General features: G+C 38.6%; 1 long non-coding RNA gene across 1 annotated transcript in view; it reads left to right on the top strand.

The window, feature by feature from the left end:
* The first annotated feature begins 8,414 nt into the window (after positions 1–8,414).
* LOC110015134 (uncharacterized) overlaps positions 8,415–19,113 on the top strand; it is a 33,526-nt gene continuing 22,827 nt past the window's right edge. Inside the window, exons 1-2 of the long non-coding RNA XR_002873259.2 lie at positions 8,415–9,744; positions 10,655–10,757. This is a non-coding gene — a long non-coding RNA (uncharacterized LOC110015134). The remainder of the gene's footprint in view (positions 9,745–10,654; positions 10,758–19,113) is intronic.

A 19,113-nucleotide genomic window follows, 5' to 3' on the forward strand; every position in this document is an offset into this window, starting at 1 on the left:
GTGCCGTGATAATCGTGCTCCCTCTCCTCTGAAAATGTCTCTCATCCTCTTTCCCCTCCCACACTTCCTCCTCCATGCCTCAAAACACCCCTTTTTGATTTCAACTGGCAGTTGTAAGCGGAGGCAAGGCTTTTCCAGCGTCACCCTGAACCGGAACACCAATTCACCACCAAATAAAGCAAAATAACAACTCCCCTTTTTAACCGGAAATGTTAAATGTGCTGAAACAACCTCGTAATTACACGAAGCAAAAAAGAAGCTGACAAAACCGAAATGAAAAGAGAGCGCACCTTACCCAGTATTGCATCATTAGGACCGATTCTAGTGCAACAAAAGACTCTGGCAATGCACAGCAGAGATGCGATTGTTGTTGCTTATATGAGCATTTCAAGACTTGGCCTAAATGTTTGCACAAAAGTGCAACAGGAATAAAATCTGGGGTTTATTGTCTCTGCCGTCTCCTCATCCTTTCTCCCTAAAAGCAATCGGATTCTTTCATATCGTATCAAAGCCTGGTTTCTTCTTCCTTATAAAGTTTGATGAGGACACGTTTCATCAATGAAGAATTGGTTTTAACATGGCTGTATTTTATCACTGACAAACAGGTGTGAGCCTCTTTCTTTCACACGCCTGCTGTTTTGGTGAACTTGCAACAAACCATTATCAAAGAACCGATGGAGGCTTTTCATTTTTCCTTCTTCCACCCGGCGTCAACGCTGCCGTCTTGTTGGCTGTACAGCAGAGACCTTCACAAGTCCGAGCTTTTAATTGCTTCTAAGCGGGGGGCTTGTCTTGACAGTGCCTCACATCCTTTCTGCGGCAGAAAAAAAAGAGAGGAATCTTAGAAAAAGCAGCAAAAGGATTTCTGCCTATGCCTGATCTCCCCTGTGGAGTTTGTCAAACAAAAGGAGATCCTTTAATTTGGTCGCAACAGGAGCGCTCAACTAGAGTTGACACGCAAGAATTCTAGCAAGAACAGTCAGTTGCTCCTTCTAATGTCCCAGAAGAGCTGTCTGACCTCACAAAGTTCATGAGCATGACTACGCATCTCTTGTCTTTCTTGATGCTGTTTTATTTTTTTTATTCTTGCAATGGCAAAGAAAAAAGGAAACACTGTGTTCCTCTGTGATTTTGAAACTTAAGGTCACTCTTTCAGCTGTGTTGGAAATGTTCTCCTCTCCCCAGAAGATTCACACCTGCAGCAGGGTCTCTTCAAATCTCCATGGGAACTGGAACAGGAGAAAAATGTTTCTCCTAACTGTTATATGTAAAAAAAAAAAAAAAAGATCTGCCTTCAAATAGTGAACAGTGGTCACGATTGACACTGGAGCTTTGGACTCATTCTGCATCACCTTTGATGCAAGAAATCCACAAAATCGTTTCACATGTATCTTCTGCTACTTAGATGGGAACATTTTCAGATCCAGTTTTAGTTCAGTACGAAAGAAACAAACCCAAGAAATTTGACAGCAAAGGGATCTGACTATAGCAACTAAAGAAATGAACGTTTTGCTCAATCTGTTCCATTTATACACACTCAGTCTCTCCCATCCTCTTTGAGACCATTTTTTTTTACAAAAATGTTGACAAATCATTTTTATAATAAAAAGAAAAGATAATAATAATGATTTTGGAATTTGCAAAGAGTTGTTTACCCGTAGCTTTGAAAAAAAACATGTCACTCACACTTTAGAGTTTTTCATTGCATCTTGTTGTTGTGTTAGTAAAATCTTAAAAAATGATCATAATATTTTTGGTGCTTTCCTTATATAAATGTCACTCTTGTGGAGGATATTCTGATGCCTTTCCAGTTGCAAACTTCCCACATGGTTTCCAGTACAAATACAACGCAGTGCCAAAAAAGAATCGTTTAAACATTTAAAATCTCACTCTGATCATCTTTTGATCTCTTGTAAAAGTGTTCCTAGGGGTGTTTTAACAATGATTATGCCATTCTTAGCTAAATGTTGTGGGTAGGACTGTTGGCACGGAGCAAGCCCGCCCTCCTTCCCATCCTCCATGTGTTTACATGCTCTCCTGCTAGCTTACAGCCCTCACACCCCCAGCCAGTGCAATAAAAATGGCAGGCAATATTGGAGCCATGCAGCCGTATTCCAGCTCAGACAAGGGAAACCAAGATATACGTGAATCTGCTCCTGATTCACAACGATTTGAATAGAGAAATACTCATAAATGCGTTTTTAAGCCTAATTCATTTATATATGTCCTCCATCATCAGAAAAATGCTACAAGAAAATGTTGATGTTGAACATGATTTTTATCGGTGTGGCTCTTTTAATTGAAAATGTTCAAGAAAGCATAAAGTTCATACAAATTAATGTCAAATCCTATCAGTGTTCATCTGTTGTGCGTATGAATCACAGAATTACACCCTGCATGCTGTGGTGCATCAGATGCGTTATACACCTTTCCTTACACACAGTCTTTCTGAAAAAGTTGCTTTTTTATGAGCAATGGAGATTTGTTGTAATTCCCTATGTTGTTCAGGGGCAAAAAGTACACTTTGATTTAAAATTATGATTTTCCAGAGATTATGAGAAGAAACTACAAAAGAATACTGCGGCTGCCCCCCCCCAGCAAAAAGCATTGCCCCTAAATTTTGGAGTCAATTTTGGTATCATTTTCACAACGATTAAAAAATCATCAATAAAAGCTTCTTTCAGCATTTTAGCACTCTACTGTTCTCATTTGCCACCCTTGCAAAGTCTCAACACTCCTCCCCCCATGTTCTAAGTCCACTACTGCATTTTTTATATATATTTTAAGGTGGACTTAGGTGTTATTCAATAAAAACCACAGGCTGAGTGATCTGTTTGCCCAGCAGGAGCATGCTGCTCTGTGGGAGTTGGAGGTCTCAGTGTCCCTGGGGTGGCTTAAGCCTCGCTCATCCATCTCTTTGTGCATCTGGGTACTCTCTCGATTAAGGTCTATCTCTCACTGTGCTCAAAGCTTAGTGAATCCAGGTATTTCTTACCCCAGTGCATGGCTTTTTCATTTAATGAATATTGCTATGGTGAGTGCATGTAGGCTCATAAAGATGGCAAAACCAAACAAAGCAATATAAGTGTTTTGAAAATTATTTGTACTTGTTTTTTTTAATGCACATGGAAGTTTACCCAGCAGCACTTCAGTCTTCTTCAGGCACATTTTACTGATTTACGAAATTTCCAGCAGAGCAGTCCAAAGCATGTTAAGCACATCAAGATGTTTGCTTAAAGGAGCTGCAATGGTCACATTGAGAAGAGCCAATCAATGTGGTTTAGACATCTGGTGAGAACGCCACCTGGACGCCTTCCTAGTTAGCACTGGCACCTCATTGCAAGAATGTCCTAGTTTGAATCCCAGCTGTGTGTGGTGTTTTTATGTTTTGTCGGTGCCTCCGTCGGTTTTCTCTCAGCAATTTGGCCTCCTTCCAAAAGTGTTTTGGATTTTATTTGGAAGGTTTCTAATTGTTCCTTAGGGGTACATGTGTGAATTTGAGGTTATTTTGATGTGGCTGACTGATGACCTGTCCAGCGTACCCTTCCTTTACCCGCAGTCAGCTGGGATATGCTGCAGCAACTCCCATGACTCCAAGTGGGATAGAGAAGGGATGGTATCACACACCTTTGTTCTCTTCGTTCTTACAGCTCTCCTGAAGGAGCTGTAAGATGTAGTCACAGCTGTGCTCAGGAAATTTTTCAATCTAACTCTTCACGGTGAGAGCCAAGCAAGGAGTCTCTGGTCTTTGCTCCCTCTCAGCCCTTGAGCAACGTTCTTATTGCCCTCAGCAACGTACGTTCAAGCAGCCAGTTCCAAATAAAAGTTCCAATTAACGCTCTAAATGTGTGTTTCAGACTTCCATCTTCTAAGCTCTCGTGTTCACGTGTAGCTGCGCACATTTTTAAGACCGTTTTCTATGTAAAAAACTTGCAGCCATTGAAGGCGCATTAAAAGTTAAACTAGGTCAAACTTTGACCAGTCAGGGACTTGGATTTGGTAGTCACACATGGATGATGTCACTTTTAAGTCACGAAAGTGCCAACCAGTTGAAAATTGATCACAGAGGAAAAATTGATAATTGCAGTTTGTCCTCGGCTAGAATTATATGACATCAAGTCTTTTATATATTGGAATAGAGCTGTGAAAGTGAAAAACCTGGAACAAGATTCACAAATTTGCCCCGCTTTGACATTTAAAACCCAGCCTCTTTCGGGCATGTGACACGCATTTGTGAGTACATTAAACGCGTGTTTTTGAACCCACATCACATGCCCATTGTGTCTGTAGCTCCAAGGTGGCCACTAGAAAGGTCTCCCCTGCCTTACCTTGCCATACAGTCTACAGTTGAGTTGCCATTTGAGAAATTCTAATTCTATGTGCACACCGAGCATGTGATGAGTGTTCTTGCACGCTCTGAACATGGGTTTCTGAAAACACTTTTAGCATACTATGTTCAAACTGGACTGTCACTACTGGATAGTAGTGCATGTACTCACATGTTGGAAGATGTTTGGTGTGAAATGCCAAAGCGGTTCAAATCTTGCTAGGCTTTTTCTTTCACAGCTTTATTCCAACATATGAATGACTTGGTGTCATAAAATTCCAGCCGGGCACACACTACAATAATTAATTTCCCCTCCATGATCAAGTTTCAAGCAGTTGGCACTTCTGTGAATGAAAAGTGACGTCACTACCAAACCTGAGTCCCTGTGGGTCAAAGCTTGACTTGGTTTAACTTTCAATATGCATTCAATGGACCTGGTTTGGTACGTAGAGCTCAAGAACTGTCTTAGAAATGTGAGATTTTTAAATACAGAAGCCCAAAATGCACGTATACGTGTGTTTGCATAGACTTTTCATTGCAGAGAGCGATTTTAACATAGTATAAGCCTGAAAATGGCCAGTAGGAAGGTGTCACATGAACGTTGCCTTACCTTGCCGTACAGTCTACAGTTGAGGAGCCATTTAAGTAAATCTTACCCGAAACTGTGACATTTTACTCCAAAAGTTGGGAGTTTTGGATGTGCCCCTTATTTTGTCATTTGTTTTAAGAAACAAACAGGAAATGACACTTGTCAGCATATTATTGGGAGCTGGATCACATCAGGAATCTCTGTGGGAACTACTCAGTCTCTCATTTCAACGGAAATGAATGTCAGACACCGTGCTTGATCAGCTATGACCACAATATTCATGCTGAAGAATTGTTGACAAACACTTAAATCACACTCTATGACTTAAGTTGCTGCTATGCACTTCAGCTGCTTCAAATTTCCCTTCTCTCATCGCTGTCATTCCCTCTTCTCATTTCTCTGCCTTCCCTTTCTTCTCCGTGCTTCCTGTCTTCATCTGAGAACATGATTTGTCATGGTGACTGAGAGAGGAGATTGGAAAAAAAAAAATTTACTTCAGGAAAAAAAATATCTCTTAACGTGTCTTAATGTATTCTTTTAAAAGAATTGAAGCAGTGGCACGGAAAAAGATTAATTTATCACGCCATCAAGCACAGGAACAGCTGCAGAGAAGGATGGGTGTAAATTGCGAGCCGCTGACAATGCCTGCGTTACAGATGGATTTTTCTGTCTGCGTTTCATATTGAGATGCAGAGTGTTTGAGAGAAAAGGGAGAGAAAAGGGGTTAGCGGAAAAAAAGCAATTTTGTCAGCTTTGGTCCAAACTTTGTGACAGGGGTAATTTTGATCCATTAGCTCTGAGCTGCTTGCCTTGTCCAATTTTTCATCTTCCACACTTTCCCAAGATCTGCGCGAGGAATAAATACCTTTGGTCCAAATGGAATCTATTTTCAGTGTGAAATGTGCACAAATACATAACCGTTGGATGCTTTTTCTCCCTCCTGAAGCATTGTGTTGCTTAAGTCGGTGTGAAATTGTATGCAGGTGTAAGGATTGTTAGCAGTGTTCACACTTTTTGACCGGAATTAAAAGTTTTAGGGCAAATTGAGGAGTTTTAGAAATTGCCCCTGCAAAAAATAAAAAGCCTGACAGATGGGCAAAACGGCCGAGAAGTCATTTCCTGAACTCTGGTACTGTAAGGTGACAATAACAGGCAGGATCAAAGGGAAAATGGGGAGAAGAGGGTGAAATTGTGGCAAGCTACCTTTGAAATCGCATCACTGACTGAGCAAGTGTAGCAGCTTTTAAGGTGCTGATGATAATAACTTTTTTAAAAGTTTTTGTTTTTATATGGATTAATTTTGGTTGCATCTACTGATGTCAAAGTGATTTTTAGACGTACACAGCACTATGTCAAAAGGTCAGTATATTTTTATTTTAAGCTGCAAACAAGGTCAGATATTATTGTAAATACTCTATCATAGCTAATATGTAGCTGTGTCTGACTGTGTTTTTTTTACTAACAAGGTTGCGAGTTAACGTAGTCAAGTTTTTAGTGGTATCAGTCTGTTTGCAAACAAGGTTTGGAGTTACAGGTATTGTGAATGCGCTAACGTGGCTACTGTGTAGCATGTAATAAACATGTTCTAGAATTACTGTGAACGGAGCCAATAAAGTGTGTTGACTGAGAGACTTATCTCGGATTCTTTTGTATCGCTTAAAGCGCCTTATAGTTCAAAGCGTCATATGTATGACACAAGTCGTTGACGGTGCACCTTATAGTGTGGAAAATACAATAAAGCAAAAAAAAAAAAGAATTTATAAAATATCTGTTACCCAGAGATTGATTGTTAGTTACTTTGATACCATGTTTTAAAAAATATGTTTTAGCCACCTGTCATGGTTTTAGGGATAACCACAGTGAATACATATGCTGTGACAAAGCGTGTGGTCATCTCTGGAGTGGAACCTGTGAATTGTTGACTCTAAACCCACTGGACCTTTACCATCTCCTGTAGTAGATGGTAAAGATCCCAGTTAGTTGTTTTACAGTGGGTTTTACAGTGATCAAAAGCATCTCCTTATGTCATCATCGTGTCACGTATAGTGAAATGCCATAAATATATAATCACGACAATGACAAATGAATTGATTTCTCTTAACTTCAAACGTTTTATTTTTTTCCAATTTCTGCAAATACAGACAAGATGTGATGTTTACAATCTGATCCCTCTTTGCAAAAACATTGTCTGCTTTCTGTGAGCATCAAATCAAATCAATTATTAGAACATATGCCAAGTACTGATTAACTACATATGTCCCAACCAACTTCTGTATTTGCATTTGAACACATCATTCTCCTGAGACTCAAAACAACGAACCGCCACTCTCTGGAACCTCAGTTCTTTCTTGCAGCAGCTCTGGTGTAAGTGTCTGCCTATCAGGTATGTGTGGTAATATGATGCTTGTGAGTGGAGGACAGTTTCTTATCCTGCAGTCTGGAGCTAATTTTGTGAATGAAGTTTCTGACTTTTATTAAGGTATAGATTCTCTGTGCTGCTGTTAGGCCTTCTCTCCAATGTAGCTTTGATGCTGGGATTTTTTTTTTGCTCTCGAACTTTAAGAGGCTAAAAATGTCACACTTTTGTGGATGAGAACGATCAGAAACATTATGAAAGATATATTGTGAATTAAAAACAAAAGAAACAAAAAAATAGAAGTTTCCACCATTCAACCCCAAAGTCTTTTGCCTTTGGGTTCTCCAAAATGTGTTTTTCATTTTGACAAAAAGGATTTGTAGAGGTGTGGTGGCCCTGAAGTTCAATCTCAACAAATCTCAATGTAAAATCATTGTAAAGATCACAATTAAAACAGCAAAACAATTAGTAAAAGAAAAAAAAAACATTACAAATTTGAAATCATATTAAAATTACAAACAAACAAAATGAAACAAAATAAAAAAGCCAAATTATTTTCAAAGATCAAAATGAAATGAAACCAGAAAAGATAGGTATAATGGGACTTCAATGGACATCACTGATGTCCCATAGCAGGCCTAAATACCTCTTTTTTAATGTTTTTAATTCAGTTTTTAACAATTTTTAATTTTGTGCAGTAGCCACGTTAGCGCATTCACAATACCTGTAACTCCAAACCTTGTTTGCAAACAGACTGATACCACTAAAAACTTGACTACGTTAACTCGCAACCTTGTTAGTAAAAAAAACACAGTCAGACACAGCTACATATTAGCTATGATAGAGTATTTACAATAATATCTGACCTTGTTTGCAGCTTAAAATAGAAATATACTGACCTTTTGACATAGTGCTGTGTACGTCTAAAAATCACTTTGACATCAGTAGATGCAACCAAAGTTAATCCATATAAAAACAAAAACTTTTAAAAAAGTTATTATCATCAGCACCTTAAAAGCTGCTACACTTGCTCAGTCAGTGATGCGATTTCAAAGGTAGCTTGCCACAATTTCACCATTTTTATTTTTTATTCTAAGAAATTAAAAACCTTTATGCTCTTGCGGGCCACATAAAATGACATGATGGGCCACATTTGGCCCGCGGGCCTTGAGTTTGACGCATGTGATGTAGAGAGAATGTCAGGCATTATGAAAATTTCAACTAAGTCTTTTTTTTTAATCAGCTCTAGTAAAACAATTTACTTTGTTAAGTCTTAGAGGGAAAATGTCCAGCTTTCTTTCAGTAAAGCTTTGTTAAAACAATAGTAACAATAATATGTGTTTGAAAGCCCTAAACTTGCTGCTGAACCTTGGCAAGATGGAGCATTACTTCCGTTAATACATTTTTCCCACCACATGTTGTTAGTTTACCTCTATTCTCCTTTTTTCCGCTGGCCAGCCATACTCGGAATGACCACATGCGATGCAGCCCTGCTGCATTGTGGCCCTGCTCTGAGATTTCTTCACTTCAGATTAGAAATGTCATTTATGTCTTATCAAGATAGAAGGTCAATAAAATATTGAAGCAACAGTGTTTACTCCGATTAAGCCACCGAGTGCCAGATGGAGATTATGGGCCAGTTCAAATTCTAGTTCGTTGAGAAATAGGTAAAACTGTTGAATTATGGATCACACGCTGAGCCTGTGGGAATGCAAAGAATAGATAGGGAGGTAATCCCAGAAAGCTGAGGGACTAGAGCTGATAGGAGAACTAAAAAGAAACAATAAACAAAAGGCAACTTGTTTGTCTTTCACTGACTGTGAGGCAATCTTTGTTTTATATAACCAAAAAGAAAATTCTCAAATTTACAACCCGAAAAGCTTTTTGTGCTCTGCTGCTCATAAATGATTCGTTTACATACGAACCAAATGCAATCAGCGTCTTTACTAAAACAGTTGGAGCACCAAATGTCAGGGATGAACAACACTGTCAAATCTTTTCAGGTAAATATTATACATAAAATAAATGGGACTTTGTAAATAAACCTTTTCCAATCACCATCTCCCGTATGATCATGTACCATTATTTTCCCAGTATAAGTCACAGTTTTTGCAAATATTTGTTTATTCATAAAGAAACCTTGGCTCAAATATTCCTTATTTTCTCACTAACCAGTGACCCTTTTGCTGTTGTTTCCAACTAACAACCGCTAGAGTGCACTGTGTCAGTATTTGCTACTGAGAGCAACGCAGAAGAAGAAGTGCCCTACAAAACAAACATGAAGGAGAATCTCATTGTTCTCCTCTTGAACTTTATGGTATTTTTCTTATTTGCATTAAGACATCATTATTGTTGTTTTTATTTGTTCCTTCCTCTGACTAATGTGGGACAAAAAGTCATCAAAGTGGGTTACAGAGAGACAGAAGTACCGCTGAAAAAGCCACCATTCAGATGCAGCTCCTGCAGTAGAAGGTAAAAAAAAAAAAAGACTTGTTGAGCTCATGACCAAATTTGACAATTTGGGTTTGTGTGAATGCAGCATTATGCTGATTTGTTCAGAAGCGTTTCACTTTTCTCCCAGAGCGACAAGCCCCTGCATGGGATGTACCACCTGACAATATATATAGATATGTTTTTATATCTTCTTTATTATGCATTTTTGGCTCCTGCGACTTACACTCTGAAAAATATGGTGAGTAGATTTTTCCTTGTGAGGAGATTCTGCTTTTTATTAAATGTGTTTAGCTTTCTCTGAAGGTGCAGGTGCTGACATACCTCAAATATAATGTACTAATTAAAAGACAAAAATAATAACCCCAAAAATAATAGTCTCCCAAACTGGGGGAGAGTGGAGAAGGAATGTAACTCATGAAGCTTGTGAAGTTTCTGCTATCTCATCAGTCCCATTAAAAGACGGGAGAGCAGCTAAAATTGAAAGTGACGGTAGAGTCTTTAGGAGGCGGCCTGTGATTTCCAAATTATCATATTTTCCAAGTCAATAATAAAAAGCTTATGATAGTGCTAGCTATGCTGACAGGCTTTAATAAGATAGGGTTGCTGGAGCGCGGCAGACCGAGGGCCAGGCAGTTGTGTGTTTGCAGATGTGTTGTAATGTGTGTGTGTGTGGGCGAAAGTGTGTTTCCTTCGATAAGTGTGTTTTAATTGTGTACATGTGTTTCGGCACTTGGTTGCTTGTGTGCTGAGTTTTTATGAGGCATCTTGAAATGTACAGATGAAAATGGAATGGATTTTTGATATTTTTTCTAACTAAAGAAGAAACATCTTATGTTGACTCTCATCTGCCTCCTTCACAGAGAGCAATGGGCAGTCCAGGACAGAACTAACCTTTCTAACCAGCTCATCCGGTCTCTTTCAATCCTAGTCAGTGCAGCCTGTACACCAGCAGACTACAATAAAGTGGATGTCTGAGGCTTCACAAAGTGGGTAAATCTCTGAAGCCCACTCAATCCAAAGAACTTCAAAAGGTGAGGATGACTTTGGCCCTTACTATTCAATTTCAATTCAATTCAATTTTATTTGTATAGCCCAAAATCACAACAACAGTCGTCTCGATGGGCTTCGAAGTAAAACATGAACTCAAAAGGATCACGAATACAAAGAGTTCAATAGAAAAATACTAAAATGAACTAACAAACTGACTAAGCTATACTGGCATCCCTGCCCTTAGACCCCCCTTCGCGGTAAGGAAAAACTCCCAAAAAAACTACACAGACATCAGATATGAAACAGGTCCAGGTTGTTTTTAAAGGAAACACCTAGAATCTCAACTGTCCTCTATCTTAATGTCTTAGCATAAACCTGGAATTTGACGTGCATTTAAGAACGTGCTAAACATGGGTTTTTGAACATGCCAATGGTGTTCATACCTGAGAAGCAGGGAGGGCTTCTTCTTCTTTTTTTCTATAGTTTACTAGTCCATGATCCACACCTACAGTTTCAAGAAGTTTGGTGCGGGATGTCAAAGCGGTGCAAATCTTGTGAGCCTCGGTCCAGGTTTTTTCCTTCACAGGTCTATTCTGATAGATGAAAGACTTGGTGTCATATAATTCCAGCTGAGCACAAACCTCAATTATTAATTTCTTCCCCATGATCAGAGTATTTTAAGCATTTTTTTCATGAAGGATGGCAATTTGTGAATTATAGAGGACTTCATCCATTCGTTACTACCACATTTGAGACCCTGATTGGTTTTGACTTAATCAAAGTTTGACCTGGTTTGACACACATTCAAGGGTCACGAGTTTTGTAAGTAGAACCCAAAAACATTTTTGAAAACTTGCGTAGCTATGAGTAAACGTGATAGTTTTGAACACGGAAACCCAAAACAAGCGTTTACATGCACTTATGTAGACGTTTCATTGGCTGCTTAAACATGCTTTTCCAAGGGCGGTGTGACAGTAGCTTGAAATCCTTTCTACCCCTAAATTATCGTCTCCTAGTCTATTAGCATTTTCTTTTCTTTGGGCACAGTTGCTCATTCTTTCTCTTATCTGCGATGACTAAGCGACTGCAGTAGTCAGAACAATATTAGTCAGCATAAAACAAATTTTTTCAGAGACTAACATACTGCATCTTTATGTGGTTTGAACATCTCCCAACTCTATCTGCTTTTCAATGCAAATTGAGTGACCTAAAAATGTCAACCGAGGATTCTGAGTATCTTGCATCGTGTACTGGGGATTTGAGAGACCACTGTTCAATGTCAATATGAGAACATTTGTTTTTAATACATAGTCGTTTATACAGATCACTTCTGATCACGTCTGGTGTGAAACAGCTGACCCCAATCAGCTAAAAATGACTCCAGAAGTACCTGGAGTTACCTCTGTCCACCACAACAAACTGCTGAAACTGGCCAACTGAGTGGGACAAAGTAAAGTGAGAGTTTTGTTGAATCCCTCCATAGGTCCACCCACCTCCCAATCAAATAAACATACTCTCATTTGTGCTCCATTGACGCTAAAATGTCTGGAATAAAAAAAAAAACCCAATAGCACTCCGTCATGGTTGCAGTAAATAAAAAATAATGTTGTAAAAAAAGGTATTTGAAAATAGGCTGTTAAAAAATGTTTTGGTGTGTAACTTTAACATTGAGTTAATGGAATTGTTCCCCTTTGCAACCATCCCTCTGTGGACTTTTGAGGAACTGCAACAATTGGAGTTTTTTGGTTTAAGCAAAAAAAAAAAAAATATGGCCGTTGCCAGATGACAACAGTAAGTAAGTGATTGGTTTGAGTTGGTCAGACTCAATGCTATTGTGACAGTCACTCTCACTAATCAGGAGTGAGCCTGATGGAAGTCTACACCCCTTCCACCAAAAGCAGGTTTGGGGAAATCTGTCAAACGTTTCGAACCTTCATTGTGGGGGCCAGTAGGCACCAAATGCTTTTATTGAGGTATCTGATTGGTTAGTTTAGAATTTGTAATGGAGAATTTTTTTTTTTTAAATGAAGAAGATGTTGAAAAAGGTATCATAGCAAGAATGGTTATTCTGAATAATAGAAAGACTTAGCAATAGCTGTTAATTTCTCTACAGAAGTCAGCGGTATTAAGGCTTCTTGGAGCGAGCGGGTACTTCCTGTTTGGAACGCAAGGATGGTGGTGTCACTCACTCCAGTTCTCACATTGAGTCAGTAGACCAAACTTATCCAATCAAATAAAAAATAAAAAAATTGGAAGACTAACACAGACTTTAGTGACTATAATGTGCTACTATATGAAATTGTTTATTACTTGTTAGCCAAATCCCTCTTACTTTGGAGTCCATTTATACCATAGGAACTATGGTAGTGCTGTGCTTTTCCACCCACAGAACACCGCACATAGTCATCGTATTGCATAAATTTGATGTAGTCCCCACAGCTTGTTGACACCCGTTCAGCTTGATTGCTAATGAAGCCACCCCGCTGATTGGTGTGTGGTGAGTGCAATAACTATGCCGAAAGTTTTCACTTTCTTCTCTGTTTGACGAATCAGCAGCTGCTTTTATCACCACATGACTGTGCTGTGAAATCTAAGAGGCGCATACTCTATGATACATGAGCCACCCTATCTGGGGACCTCATTGATACCATATTAGGAGAAAAGATAAAAACTAACAGGTCCATTGGGCATAAGTGCAGATCCTTTATTAGGGCACTGCTCATTGATTTCCCTGTTGGTAATCTCACACTGATGAAGTGAGTGGGTACAAATATGCATGGCCCAGTGATTACCTTGACCCTCTCCTAGCCACAGCTATTAAGAACTTGATGGGTGTGTGGGGCTGTCAGGAAGGGGTAATTGCCTCTGGGGAGGTCAAGAGGGAAAGTTGAGGTGGGGTTATTGTGGTGAGATCCGATGGAAGTACAAGAAAGGATTCAATCAACCCGAGAACAAACTGTGTGTGGGCAATCTTACGTAATGTACAATCATTTACACAAACGCTCTTTTCACCAGTTATCACCCTGTGATGCCTAAAGATGGGTGGGGGCTTTTATCAGAAAGAGCAGAGACCAATGTGTTGGAAGAATCAAGTTCAACCACATTACAATATGTTATCAGGCTAAACAGCTGTGCGCCTGACACCTTGGACTCTGTGTGCATCGCCCCCCTCTTTACCAAAAGTCTTTGAAAAAAATAGACATTATAAAAAAATAGACATTACAATCACTTCGATAACATAAACATTATTGGTACTGACTGGCGATATGATTTATGTGGTTGAATTACAATTAAGTCTTTATGTGATAGTGGCTCATTAGATTGGCCCTGCCAATGCACTGACAGCCACGCAGGCTGTTATGAAAAGCAGGCAGTGGCCTGTCCTTTCCAATAACCTTTCCTTGGAGGGAGGAAGACAGGGACAGACAAAACAGGTAAAGAAAAAGACAGCTGGAGAAGCAAAGAGAGCCTGGTTATGGTATCGGTTTGTGGCATTATCCGCCTAGATAGCTGACAGGGATGGCTGAGTCTAAAGCGTCCTCTCATTAGATATGCGAGCACATTAGCGGGGAAGGCTGTCTTGCTAAAGGTCAGGGTTGGAGGATGCTGGGACGACGGCGAAGCGCGAAGCAATGAGCATCCAACCTTCAGGATCACCTCTTTGAACTTCAATCATTTTGGCCTGAGCTTAATAGGTCCCTGGGGAGGATCAGAGGCAGAAAAGGCATGTGAGGGGAGGGGAGCCTTAATGGGACATCACGCCACCTTGACATTTTAATTAAGACTCCCAACCATTAGCATGCCAGAACTTGGACCATTAGAGTGGAGCCCATGTAAAAGCAAATGACAAGATGTCATATTTTTTGGAGTCTGTGTGCGTAACATGAGGATCTACATGGCAACATAATGGACACAAAAGAAGTGCAAGAAAATATAGTGACGACGCAGGATTCTTCCGTGAACAGCTTCCTACAAAACAGTATTTCAGATGTTAGGTGTGAAAAGGATTATTTAAAGAATAATACCTTAATTTTTTTTATGAATTTCTACATTTTTTGATAACTCCTAATGAGAAAACAATATAAAAAACATTTTTACTATGATCATTATTATATCAAGTGTTATTCCAGTGCACTGGTTAAAGTTCTCTCCAGCAAAACACTTGACAAATCTATCCAAACTGAGACTTGGAAAAGAAAAAAACAGACATTATTGATCCAAAGGGTACACATATTTTATCTCGGCGCCTGAAGTTTAAAAAAAAAAAATGGTTTGACCGAGGGGTTTATTCAATACTATTCTCTGTCTGGGTCCAGAGAAAGAAACTATGTTTCTGCACAAGAGTGAGTTATGACAGGTGTCAGAAGAGGCTGAGTCTCAGGACAGAGGCTCAGTTTTAACTTTGTCATTTCATTCGCAACTTGATTTCACCATTTTAAGCACCATACACAACAAACCTGTTTCACCTTTTCCAAATCTCAAAAGTACAGTAATAGTAGACACTATGACCCACATTTCCTTGCTAGATCCAGTGAATGAAGAGATATCCTGGGGCCATATGGTATTTAGTAATTCAGTTTAAAGAGACATTGTTATGTTTAAAAATACAGGAGTAATATACTTTAATATTTTATAGATCCGCCTTAGTTTTACCTATGCTTTTACTAGTAAGCCTTAGGTATTCTACCAACATACTTAAACTGTGAAATATGGAACAAAACTCAATTTTCTTCCATATTTTGTATGTGGTGCCTCACGTGAAGTTGAGGATTTTGGTAAAATATGCTTAAAGTAAGTTGATCATCGAGTCCTTAATCTTTGGATGAAAATTATTTAGAGAAAACCTTATGGATGTTCATGCTGTAACAGCGTCAAGAGGTGCCCATTGTGATTTATTAAGAATTTTTTGTTAAGAGAATAAAATTGTAGATTTCCTACTATGAAAAAAACATGCTAATTCTTTAAAATACTAGTTGAGGGTTGAAATATTTTTTTAAATGGTCAGAAATTGAAAGCCACATTTTTGCAGGATGTTGCTGTCACCACATGTAATGTTGACTAAAAAGGGAGGCAGTGGGTTGTGAGATGTCCACTTTATATTGATAATTGAAATTATGACATTAATATGGAAAAATACAACAATTTGATGAGTTTTCTAACATTAAGTCATAACTGCCACAATCCTGCATTTACATGTGAGATGCCACTATGACACAAAACAGACATTTAGAATTGCAGTGTGCGAATCACACTTTTATTTTGACGTGATGTCTTAGATTTAAAGTTGCTGTTATACAGCACCAACTAAACTAAACTAAACTGTGACACACTTTTGTAATCAGAATGAGAAAAAACTCACCCCTCTTTCTTACAGCGGCTGTTACTGCTACAGTTCCAGACGTCCGTGTTAAAAAGTGATGAATCAATGATTCTCAATCCGGTTTGGTCAGATTCTGTTCACAAAGCGTTACACAGAAGCAGCAGGACTTCATTCAGACATGACACTTGAAGTTGCCATCACATGCCAGAAAGCAGGGAATGTTTGAAATGGGATTGGCACACTTGAAACTGGATTTCTTGCACAAATATGGAATTCTTTCATAAAGTGACCCACTTTTCACACCCCACCTCGGTTCTCTTCTCTGTTTGATGGTTATGCCTTTGTACCTGGGGTACTTCACCATTAATAGGCAAATAAAAGTCTTTGCAACTAATCTACCTGCATACATTTTTAGAGGACTTGGGAAGCATTGGCTGAGGACTTTTGCTTGTTTTCATTTCACTGGGGAATATGGATTTGGGAATAATGTGGTAAAAAAACAGTGATTTTTAACTTGGTGCATAATTTGTCATACAGATTAAATTCTAATCATGATTTAACTGTAAACATTGCAGAAAGGGTGGAATATTCTCAGAAATATTATAATACATTTTTTATATATGAGTTTTTCGAGTCCCCTACACCCAACAGAAATGTGATTTTAATATACCTTTCAGTTTTAAGTCAGACCTTCATGTTTAATCGGATTTTAGATCAACATATGGATGTTTGAGTTTTTTAGGGGGGGTTCTCTGCTCACATCGTGTTTATGGAGCCGTGGCGCAACCTCATAATTTCCACAAAAGCAGATTGTTCACATTTATGTTGCGTGAATTGTAATGGTTGTGCTTTCTCTTCTACACTGCTGTTCCATCACAGACATCCCACTATGATGCCTCTGACTCACATCCCGGTGGGTTCCTGATTATAAGAAGGGAACGCTACAAATAAAATAACATTTTTAGGAACTTTTTAAATGAAATTGTATTCAGAAATATAGGATTTTGCAAAAGCCAAGTATATTTACTTCAATAAGATCGTATCTTTGGACAGCTATGAATACATAGGTGTTTTACAGATCAGCCTCAGGAATCACATGACAACACAAGAGAAAAAAAATAGCAAATTTTGTATTGTGAACTTAATTACTTTACCAAAGATTTGGAAAATATATCAAGCCACTTGTTGGGTACTTCAAACATTCTGTCTCTGAATTGTTATTGTAGCGCTCCAATGAACAGTAGGCAGATACAAAGAGCGCTGCTACAAACAACTTGGGTTAGACTCATCCATTTAAAACCAAAGATTTTCAGATTTTCAAAGCACTCTCAGTGGTGTTTTTATGACGTTTTTAGCCTAAATTTAAAAAATAGTGGTGTTTTCTAGAAAATAGTTTCTGCAGAGCAGCAATGGTTCTAAAGAAATTTACCTCTGATTTTTGGGGGATACTACTGAGGCAGAGTATTCCTGCCTCTACTTCCTATCATCCATCTGTTTACACGCTTTCCCGTGAGATTACAGCCCCTCACAACCCCAACCTAACATTAGCAGTGCAAAAAAAATAGCGAGAGATATTGGAGCTGTGCAGCCGTACAGTTTTGAACCAGATGTCAGCTCAGACGAGGAAAACAAAGACGTACATGAATCTATTTGTCTGCAAGTAGATGCATCAGAATGGAATGACACAGTGTGGCTTGCCCATGGCAGTTTTTACATAGCAAATACAATCTTTTTCAGAAGGCATTTTTTTGTCTGCTCCTGATTCATAATTATTTGAATAAACAAATACTTATAAAAAGCAATTTTAAGCTTAAATGAAATGATGGAGGACATATTTAATATGTCATATAAGCAATGTGTGTCACGTTAAAAGTTGTTTTATTGAGTCTGCATTAATCCAATCACATTTTAATGAGTTGCTGTATCTCATCATTGTGGTTTAATGGCATTGTTTTTTAGAGAACTCTGTTAAGGACACTACAGGGTAACTTATGGGATGATGTCACAGAAGTGTTAAAATAAATGTTCTAAAAAATAAACAGCTGGACTCTTTTCTGTTTGATAACAGGACTATTGTTCCTTTACATTTGTCCGCGGCTCATCAGTTGCTTCATTCCTACTCCGTTTATGTCCGCTACGGTGGCTGTTTTGGTTCAGATGTTCCGCTCTGAGAACAGATTGTATTCAGACTAAGGAATCTCAGAGCGAACCAAAGCTCATTCTGATTGGAAACAAACCGAGACGGAAACGTCCAAAGACGTGTTCAAAAGCAGTTCCTGGTGCCGGACCAGGGTCCGCTTGGGTGTATTCAGACTGAAAATTTGTTCTGGACAATCTTGGAAAACGAACTCTGGTTCACTTGAAGTGGATCAAATTTTTCCAGTCTGAATACACCCTAAATGTTTCTAACAGTTTTTAAAGTTCCAGTTTTATAAAAAAGTTTCATTGAATGCCTGTCACAGAAAGAAGACACTTTTCTCATTTGTGCACAAAAAAATAATTAAACCAACAACGTTCATAGCAGCAGATTTCTTAAAACTTGCATGATTGAAATTCCTTTTTAGCAGAACATTAAAAATTGAGCTTAGAGTCAACAGTACGTCTTCTGTTTTTTTTCTATGGAGCCCCGAGAGGCATCCTGACGGAGCTGATGCCTGACAGCTGTCTCGGAAGAGTTGTATGTGAACATAAACCCCCTGGATCTTAAAAATAGCCAAATAACTTCAGACATTAAGAAGTCCCAGGGGCTTTTGAGATGTAAATATTGTGTTGGAACGTTTGGTTTTTGTAATTCATTTCTAGAAAGTGGCTATAAAAAATGTACAGAGTTCAACTTGTTAATAAGATCAATATCCTTTCTTTTTATAAACTTCTAAGTGCATGATGTTTTTTTTTTATCTAAGTAAAAAGTAAAAAGTATCAACACATCTTCAAAGCTCCGTTTTTGCAGTCATGTTCTGCTTTAAGTAGCTTCATAAACTTTCTTAAATTTTCTCAACAAGGTCATATTAAAACTGTGGATACACTGTCAGGGCTTTCTTTCGGCGTCAGAAGATTAATCTATAGTGGGAAGCTAC

This window comes from Oryzias latipes, chromosome 5, assembly GCF_053564925.1.
Source record: "Oryzias latipes strain Hd-rR chromosome 5, Olatipes_Hd-rR_3.1".
Classification (NCBI taxonomy): domain Eukaryota; kingdom Metazoa; phylum Chordata; class Actinopteri; order Beloniformes; family Adrianichthyidae; genus Oryzias; species Oryzias latipes.